The sequence below is a fragment of the Mus musculus genome, chromosome 16, assembly GCF_000001635.26.
Source record: "Mus musculus strain C57BL/6J chromosome 16, GRCm38.p6 C57BL/6J".
In the NCBI taxonomy this organism is placed as follows: domain Eukaryota; kingdom Metazoa; phylum Chordata; class Mammalia; order Rodentia; family Muridae; genus Mus; species Mus musculus.
In genome coordinates, this window is record NC_000082.6 from 8,327,785 (window position 1) to 8,338,109 (window position 10,325).

Below are 10,325 nucleotides of genomic sequence, written 5' to 3' on the forward strand. Positions count from 1 at the left end.
ATGTCTAAAGATCAGAGCAGTCAATAGCCTAGAATGTGGTAGTACTAGCAATGACCAGTTCTACATACGGGCTCAGAAAATTTAAGAAGGTTCCCCAAATCCATCCAGTAACCAAGTGGCAAAGCTGGATCTGGGACTTAATCTGCCCTTTAAGAATGATGTTCTTGTCTGAGAAGTTGTATATCATGAAGATATTTCTCAAGACATAGTAGCCGTTAAATACTGTTTCATGGAGAGATGATGAGCAAGCCTTTCTTCTTTCTGTGACACAAGAAAGCTCAACAGAGGGTGGCATCCCTTCTCCAAGATGTTCCATTTTTTATCAACAACCCCTTCCCAGATGCCAATATATTATATTTTGTAGTAAGACGTAAGATTTTCTGAGGAACATGATGTATCAGCATGTCTAAATACTGTTCCTTCTCTTTATCCATCACTCATAGCAAATGCATTCTACTAACCCAACATAAAGGACAGGTGAGAGGATGACAGTACTCAAAGTTATCACTGCCTACTAGGTGCAGCAGGTTTACAAGAGGATGCTAATCTACAAAATTCCTAAAGATTGGGGCCACATGGTATTTTCCATAACTGTTTAGATCTCATCCTTGGATGTGAAATCCCACACTACAGTGTGTTCGTTTTTATCCTACTAGATTGATAGCTAAAGAATTTCCCCATGATAAGTCCTTGTGAATGGCTTGGCCTGACTTATTGTGAAAGTGGAAGAGCAAGGTCCAGGAAAAGAAACTAGCTTAACCCAGTTCCCAAAGCAAGACCATTTCAGGACTGTTACCAGAAATTTTACCCTCTACAGTGAACTTTCCAGAAAAACTACTCTGACACACCAATTTCTTTAAGAAAAAATGAAGTGAAATCATGGTGAAGTTACCATTTCACAGCTTGGTAATAACTAGACGTTCTCCGTTGAGGCTCAAATTGCAGCTAAAGACTAGGCAAGGCTTTCTAAGAGACTTCAGTGAGGAAGGAATTCATATATGCAGTAATACTCTTCCTTCAGCTGAGAGAGATGTCCTTTCCCTCCATATCAAGATGAGCTTCACAAAGACCATGATAACAGGTGCTTCTTTCCTTTCCTAACATAATATGGTTTAGAGCATGTCTAAAATAATATGATAGTAAGGAGTGTTTACCTGTTTTCTTACAAAAGCAACTGATTTCCTTTGCCTGTAAGTCTTTAGGTCAAAGTTTATCTTCCCATACACTCAGATACATAATATTGAATGTCTACTGGATACCAGACACTAGGGGATACAGGCGTGAAAAAAAAAAAAACAGACAGGTTCTGTCCTTACTGGGAAACATATGGTACCTTCAGAGACAGGAGAAAGAGAGGAGGATCTAGAAGAGGAGAGGGAGGAAGAGGAGGAATAATAAAGAAAAGAGGAGGAGGAAGAGGAAGAGGAGGAAGGAAGAGGAGAAAGAGAAATAGAAAGAAATACAGGAGGAGTGTAAGAAGGAGGAGAAGAGCTGGAGATAGAAAAAGTAGGACAGGGAGAAGATGCTGGAAGAAGAAGAATGAGGAAGAGAAGAGGAGAAACATAGAGGCATAATAGTCACACAGAACAGAACAGAACAGAACAGGGTACAGGGTACAAGGTACAGGGTACAGGGAGGAACTAAGACCCACAATGAACAACCATCATAAGATGGCATAGAAACAAATAGAGAGCAGCCATAACTCAAGAGAGAAGATTGTACAGAAAATGACAGGATAAATAGAGAAGCAGCCATTTGGATGTCACTCATCCAAGGAGAAAGCTGATTGGCTCACAAGTTGGGCATGAAACCCAAATGGTCCCATAAAAGACCTGAGGTTATATGTAACTCCAGAAAAGAGAGGTTCTGGGCATAGACAGCTGTAACATACACCATTTCCAATGGCTCCAATCAGACAAAAGCCTTCATATGTTTCTTTCCCTAAAAGAATGAAAGGAGAAAATATCGCCTGACTCATGAACATGTGGAAGCCATAGCACAGAGACAGAGTAGGGGGAAACTGAGTGAGGCGTTATCAAGGAACACACTGCAGGCCTGTGTGCATTCATGAGGTACCTATCTCCTCTGTGTACCCAGCCTCTCCTGTGGAGAGCTCAAAGATACAAAAGCACAAAGGAATTGGAGCACTGAAGTGACTGCCCAAGTAACCCAAGAGAAGAATACACATGGCGAATCCTGAGACTCAGCTCAACTAATGATAAAGAGATGTTGACACCATTACCAAGTGGGGCTTGGTTCGCCTGTCTTTGTCACCCCACCCAGCAAACAGTTTTGTATGCCTTCCACTTATATGTAACCCCCATTAGACTATAAACTCATTTAACCAGCTACTACTTGATACCTCCATCCAGATGAACTGTATATAATTTAGGTTTAGCATTCCAAAGTTAAACAACTAGTTTTCCAATTTAAACAATTCAGGAATCAAATTATCCTTTTTTTTTTCTGTGAAATAAATGTAGATGAGGGTTATTCTACAAACCAGTAAGCTTCTAGTTTGAGTTGTTTGGTTTGGTTTGGTTTGGTTTGGTTTGGTTTGGTATGGTTTGGTTGTTTGGCAGACTCTCACTGTATAGCCCCACATGATCTGGAACTTTCTATGTATCCCAGACTGGCCTTGAACTTGCATCAATCCTCTTGTCTCTACTCCCAAGTACTGAGATTACAGGTCTGCACCACCACACTTGTCTTAAGTCATTATTTCTAGAAATCACCTGTCCTGACCACCCAAGAGGAGATATTGTTGCCTTAAACCAGGAATGCCACAAGATATGTGGAAGTCTTTACTAGAACATGTGTTCCCACCTGCTCACACCTGGTTAGAATTCAGTTTCCAGAATAGAGGTAGGAAAAGAGCTTGATATGTGAGGGGCTTTAGGTTCCAGTGCTTACAGGTAAACATTCTTTGACCATTCGCTCACACTGGAATGACCAGTGTCTGTTGAAACAGTGCGATTTTTTTCCTGGGAAGACCAATTAACTATGAGAAATTACTTACAAATACTTTAAGTGGGGCTCTAAGTTTCTTTTCTGTGGTGTTCGTTTCTTAGGCTGGATTAATTACTACAATTTAACTCTGCTGGAAATAAAATAAATATCAAAAGCTTTGCAGGAAATGACTGCTGGCCTCCAGTCTAGAGAAAAGATTGAAAGATTTCTCTCTCCAGATAAAGAAACTGGAAAGTCTGAGCCACTGTGGAAGCTTCACAGCCTCTCTCTGGGAGCAACTCCACAAAGCTCAGAAGAGAGTTCCACTCGGTTCTCTTCACCTAAGACCTACTGTCACCAGAACCAGATGGTGCCAGAGGATAGGGCTTGCTGGCTGGCCAGTCATCTGCTCATCATTGTCATGACTGTAAGAATGTGGGAAAGATCTCAGGACAGACTACTTTAGAAAAATGCTAGTTTCTATCTGTGTTATTGGATTCCAAGGGTGGTGGTGGTTGTGGTAGTAGTGTTTGTGGTGGTAGTGGTTGTGGTGGTAGTGGTGGTGGTGGTGGTGGTTGTGATGGTAGTGGTTGTGGTGGTGGTGGTTGTGGTGGTGGTGGTTGTGGTGGTGGTGGTTGTGATGGTAGTGGTGGTGGTGGTGGTGGTTGTGATGGTAGTGGTTGTGGTGGTAGTGGTTGTGGTTGTGGTAGTGGTGGTGGTGGTGGTGAAGAAGGATGAGGAGGAGGAGAGGAAAAAGAAAGGAAAAGAAGAGAAAGAAGAAGAGGAAGGGGATGGAGGAATAGGAAGCAGAAGGAGAAGAAAAAGTGGAAGAAGAAGAGGAGAAGGAAAAAGTATAGGGGGGATACAGGAAGGAGGGAGAAGAACTGAAGGTGGAGGAAGAGGAATGGGAAAGAAGACACAGGAAGAATGAGAAGGAGGAGGAAGATAGGTACAGAGAGGCAAAACAGTCACACAGAGCAGAAGAGGGTCCCAAGAGAAACAGCATCATCAGTGATGGCGACAGCTGTAGTCATTCAGTGTTCCTCCTCTAGACATTTCATCACACAGTTTTCACACGTGACATCACTTAGACAACACTGTCATCCCTTGCAAATAACAAAACCACGGCCTGGAGAAATTTTTTAAATGTACCTGTGTCAGTAAGATGCCTGAGCAAGTGAAGACAGTCGCCACCAAGCCTACCCACCTAATTCCATCCCATGGTGGAAGGAGAGAACTGACTTCTGTAAGTTGTCCTCTGATCTCCCTCCATGCATGCACATAGAGGCTATCCTCTGTTACACACACAGACACACACACACAGACACACACACACAGGATAGATAGATAGATAGATAGATAGATAGATAGATAGATAGATAGATAGATGATAGATAGTCTAAAATAACACCCCCCTAATTCACACTACTAAGAAAGAGAACAGTCTGAAGGGCCATGAAATTGCTCAGTCAGAAAAGTATTCACTGCACAAGCGTAAAAACCTGATTCAATTCTCAGAGCCCATGTGAAAAAGTTGGACATGACAGTGTAATACCAACACTAAGAGATGGAGACAGGGGCATCCCCAGGGCTAACTGGCTAGCCTAGCTTTCTTGGAAAGTCTTGAGTCTGTCAAAACCCTGTCTCAAAAATCAGTAGGTAGATCATATACTGAGGAATGATAATAGAAGCTGTCCTCTGTTCCAGACATGCACATACGTGCGCACACACACACACACACATAGAAACACATATGCACATGTGTGTGTTCATACACACAGAGAAAGAACAAATTATTTGAAAGCCACTGTTTTAGCATGTTAGTTGTCGATGGTTCTATAACACAATGCCCTGATGTGTCAGTACTTAGTGGGTCAGGAATCCAGGCGTGGCTTAGTAGGTGCCTCAGCTTCCCTCGGGGTCTATAATCAAGCTGTCAAAGAGGTCTGAAGTCTAATCCAAAGGTTTAACTGGACAAGCCTCCATTCCTCACCTCACTCAGGTGGGAAATCTCTTGGCAGGATTTATTTCTTAGTGGTCTGTTGGGCTAAGGGTCTCGGTTTCTTGCTGCTAGTCAGAAATGAGTCACTAGACTGAGTCTACACTTAAGGGAAGAGGGTTACACCAAGAGTTGCTGGTCCCTGAGACTGTGTTAAAGGCTGTTTACCCACAGCTGCTTTCCCTTTGGATTAAGCAGACTGCATTAATATGCACACGATTTAGTCTTCTGAAAGGGCCTTTTCCCGGTCTCACATGCATTGGCTGCATTTGTCTTGCCCACACCCTTGTGGGATTTCCTGATGCATTTGAAATCTAGTCTCCTTTTGGTTGCAATCTTCTTCCTCCTCACTTCTCCTCCACTCCTGAAATCTTCACTCCAGAGAAGCCTCATGCATCACATCTATCCTGGGAGCACCTAATCCAGTGTCGAGATTTACAGATAAGAGCATTGAGACTCAGATTCAGTCAAGAGAAGGGGCCTCCCCCAAATCCCACAGGAAGCCATAGGCAGGCAGGGCAGGGACCCTGAGCCTCATCTGCAGCATATCCCTACACACCAAGATCCTTGCTGCGAAATCAATCCAAACCAGGCTCTTGAGCTCTAGGGGAAATGCAGACATTTCATCAACATACAAATGAGGGAAACACTTTGGTGGCTCTTCTCCCCCTGTCCCCATCCTTTGCTTCACAGGGGGCTGGCTTCGTTCCCTCCTGGGAACGGGAAGAGCTCACTAGTTAGCTGAGCTGTGAGCAAGCCTTTTTGTGTGAAAAGCCGAAGAGTCCAGGAGGATACAGCTTCTCTGTGGTCACACAATGCCCTCTAGCCTTGAGTCAGGGTAGTTCCAGGAGGAAATTTTGGAAAACAATGAAGGACTGTGAATCGCACAAAGCCCACTGTGCCCTTAAGACAAAGCTGTACGATCTGGAGATCCTGAGGACCCAAGAACTGCCAGAGAACTGCCATGAGAAGCACGGGCACGGTGCAGCAGTTCCTGAGAGTCTGTCTGTCCCTTTCAGACTCTCAAGAGGGACCACAGCAGCATCCATGAACAAAAGGGTTGAGATCTTTTTTGTAACTTTCCAAATATCTGAAACATTTTCCCTGATGTAAAAAAGATTAACAAATGATCGTGCACCTCTTATTTGGCTTTTGGAGTGCAGGGGATTCATCTCAAGCCCTGCACGTGCTAGGAAACGCTGCCAGGGCTTCATCTACAGCCCACCTGTCATATATCCAGTCCAAACACTGTGGGCTTAATGTCACACATCTGCCCTGTCCTGTCCACCATTCAGAGTATTATACTCCTTCATCTGAATAGGCAATAGAAAGCTGGTGTTTGTATTACAGGTTTACTCAATAGATGTCTACTAATTACCTATGTGCTGTGTGTTAAGGACATGAGCCGAATGAACTCCTGAGGTATTAAGTAATCTCTCTCCAATTTCCACCTACTTTCTTGCTTCTGAGCTGTGCAAGTCCCTGGAGCCCGCTCAGATCACCTTCAGTGCCAGGGTTGGAGATGTTCAAAGCATCTCTTTTCTTATCCACTAAAATGGTTCCAGGGCATCAACATTCCAAGGTAACCCTTGGAACTGAGCTAAGTTCACCAGAGGAGAAGGCAGCTGCACTTGCCCCTAGAGTAGAACCTGCAAGAAAGCAAAGGCAAATCAGGCAAAGAGAGCTAAGCCCAGGAGAAAATACATCTGATGGTGGCCTGGGCCCTAGGCCCTTCATCTATCTTCTAAGAAAACAGAAACTGGCGTTCTATTATTGTCAACAGAAAATGTCATCGGTGGATCATCAGTCCTTAAGGAGCTCACAGTCCAGTAAGGCAAAGTGTATCTGATACAGAGTACTATGTGAGCATGATTGTTAGTATGGAAACATGCCTACAAAGGTGGTTTGTTTTTTCTGAAAATAAATAGAGGGAATATTAAAGAATCCCCCATAGGAAGTCTGCCTTCTGCTGTGATGTGCCAGAACAATTTGGACAGGCAGCAATGACCAGGAGGAAGGACACGGATACATAAAAAGTAGAGAGAGGCAGGACCATGTTCCAAAGTAAGCCTGTGCATTGGGGAAGTTTCCCTTAGGAAGGATTCAGAATCTTTATAAGGACAGTGAAGCTATATCTTCTGGACATGTGTACATGTATGTCCCACTCAAAAACTCACAAGATTTGATAACACTGAGTCCAGCCAGTATTCCAGCACAGGCTGGAAAGTAGCTCCTGAGACCATGACTCCCATTTGAGGAGCTGTTGGCAGTTAATGGTTGCTGGTGATAGGAAAAGTCCTTTTCTTCAGGGCTATAGCCTCTGGTAGGTTGCCCATGATACAGTAACTCCCACCCAAAACAACAGAAGGCATGAGAGCAAGTGGAGCTCCTTGGAAAGAAGAAGAGGCTCCACAGAAGTCTAAGGAGGATAAAAGATGATGAAGAGAGAGAGGGGGGTGAAAATACATGTATGAACTGGTCAAAGGTAAGTTTAAATTGGGATTTCATGTGTCACTGAAATGACTCAGACCTCAGCTATTTGGACCACAAAATAAGATCATACTTATTTGCTAAAATCCTTTATGAGCTACATCACATGCCAGAAAAGTTACCTTTTCTAGGTGTATATTTAGTGAATTTGGGTGTGTTTATAAAGTTTATAACGATCATCAATAACCCATAGTCATCTCTATGACTCCATCACACACTCCTGTTCACTCTTCCTCTTGGGCCTAACAGTGCTAATGTTTTCTGTCTCTGTGAATTTGACTATTCTTGAATTGCTTTTTATTGATATTGTGTTTATATTATTTTATTATTATTTTTAAGGTGCTGGAGATCAAACCTTAGTCTCTGTGCATGTACTTACTATTGTGACTATTTCTATCTAAGAAAGGGATCGGGAGTGAGGAACAGAAGAAGGGGGGAGAGAGAGAGAGGGAGGGAGAGAGACAAAGAGACAGAGACAGAAAGACAGAGAAAGACTGAGCAAGCAAGAGAGACCCAACAAGAAATGGGGGAGAAAGAATGAAAAGTGTTCTTTCAGGCACAGTGTAAACATCAGAAGACAACTTTCAGGGACAGTTCTTTCCTTTCTCCATTGGTTTCATGGTCTCAGGTTGATAGGCTTGTGTAACAAGTGGTTTCACCCCCTGAGCCATTTCAACAAGCCAACAATAAGATTCTATTTTTTTTTTCCTGTGGTGGTGGTGGTTTGGTGTGGTTTGGTGTGGTTTGGTATGGTGTGATTTGGTTTGGTTTGGTTTGGTGTGGTGTGGTGTGGTGTGGTTTGGTTTGGTGTGGGTTGGGTTGGGTTGGGTTGGGTTGGTGTGGGTTGGTCTGGTGTACATGGGTTAGTCATGACGGTAGACAGTAAGGAGATCATCCATTGTGTCTTTTTTTTTTTCAGGTTTTCTGAAATTATTTTTGTCAGTTAATTATTTTATCTGTGTTCATCCCAAACGTTGCCCCCTCTTCATCCCCCCTCACAGAAGGGGAAGGGGAGACCCATGGTGTCTTTTTTTAGTTGCTCTCCACCTTTTCCTGTTTTGAGACAAGGTTTCTCATTGAACCTACAGCTAACACTTTCAGATAGATTGGGTGGTTAATGAGACCCCAAGATCTCCCTGTCTCTACCCCATTCCCAATATCAGAGCCACAGATTCATGCCCACCCATGCAGCAAGTGCTCTATTGACTGAGCTGTTTCCCCCTCCTCAAGACTCTGTCCCCTACCCCATCCCTTCTTCCTGTCACTTGCCTACCCAGTCATAGCACAGAGCCTACCTGAAATGAAATCTTCCAAATCCAGTCAGGAGTACTTTGCTTTTGGGGATAATTGGGCCAAGAGATTACAGTTGGAGGTTGGAATAAGGATCATAGATGGAAAAGGACCTGAACAGTAAGCAAGATGGTGTACGGCCTGGGGTGAAAGGAGAGGGGATTGCCAGGGGTGAGAATGTGGAGGCCTGAAGCTCAGGCTCTATGTGGAGAAACCCCAAAGCACTGAAGAACAGAAAAGGAAGCAAACAGATTGTTCTTTAGGTTCATTCTTCCAGATAATAGGTACATGCTTACCACAGAATCGTCCCCTGTTTGGCTGGCCTCCAAAGCTAACTTCTTCTTGGCTCTATTAAAATAAACATCTTTATTAACTAGAGCTGGGGGTATCAAAGAAATTTGGAGATTTCAATTTTTTTCATTATTATCATTGAAAGACATTGCCACATTTGATATGAGACAGAAAAATGAAGGCAGTCTCATGTTTGCTTCAATATATATAACTAAAATTGGAACAGTACCAAGATGATTAGCATAGCCCCTACACAGGAGGGCACTCACGTCTGTGAAGCATTCCACGTTTTTTTAAATAATGAAGAAATTCTCAGGGCATAGTTCTAGAGAGTGGGATGAGTTTCTTCAGAATCTAGAGTATTCCATCTCAGGCTGAGGAGCCTGTGGAAGAAGGGCGGTGTTGTCAGAATAGTCTCCTCCTGTCTTGTAATATCTTCCAAAGTGCATGCATCGCTAAGTTATGCATCTACTTATTTGAGCAGCTCGAGACAGTGACAGCTAGATTAGCTTGTGTCAGTATTTAGCATGTCCCCAAATCACCTCAAGTTCTTATTTTAAAAGTCAGGCTCCTGAATGCTATCCCCAGAGTTTCCCAATGTCCTTGAAGCAAGTGTTTGAAAAAGAGACTTGGGCAGCACCAATTAAAGATTTGGGCATAGCAAATAGTTCTCAAGTCGCAAATGAACTCAAAGCAGTTGAGCTTGTCTGTTGGAGCTCTAGGCAGAGACAAGATCTGAATATAAGCCATCAACTGGTGATGTCTGCTGTGGGCAGAGCATGGCCAGCTGAGGCACAAAGGGCATGGGTTTCTCATTCCTATAGCAATTATTCACTGAGCACACAGCATGAGTCCTCCTTCCCCAGAGCTGTGGTAATCACCTTTGCAACATCCTGGCTTTAGTTTATGTATGCCAAAGAGATTATGAGAATTCCTTCATTCACATCTGATATGAGGATCTCTGTGCACAAACAGACCCAGGAACTCTGTCATTTCAGCCCCATACTGTAGGAAAACCTGTGAGGGGAGGCATCCTAAAACCAAAAGCGTGGTGGAATACAAGGCGTAGTGCTGTGACAGGGCAGTAACAGGAGCAAGGAACTAGGCCTATCTGAACAGAAGACAGCTGAGTCTGGTCCTAGAGAATGAACAGGACTTTTCCAGGTGAAAGAGGGAGAAAATAGACCAGAGTTGAGTACAGACGCTGTAAACAAGCACACTACAGGAGTATGTCTTTTGGAATTTGGTTACTTAGACACATACACACACCCATGTGCATGCACGCACACGTGCATGCACACACTCA

At 43.5% G+C, this 10,325-nt stretch overlaps 1 non-coding gene across 1 annotated transcript; it reads left to right on the forward strand.

Moving 5' to 3' along the window:
* The first annotated feature begins 9,208 nt into the window (after positions 1–9,208).
* On the forward strand, positions 9,209–9,312 carry Gm26159. The gene has a single exon (XR_003952060.1). It is a non-coding gene; the product is annotated as a U6 spliceosomal RNA (small nuclear RNA).
* The last annotated feature ends 1,013 nt before the right edge of the window (positions 9,313–10,325 follow it).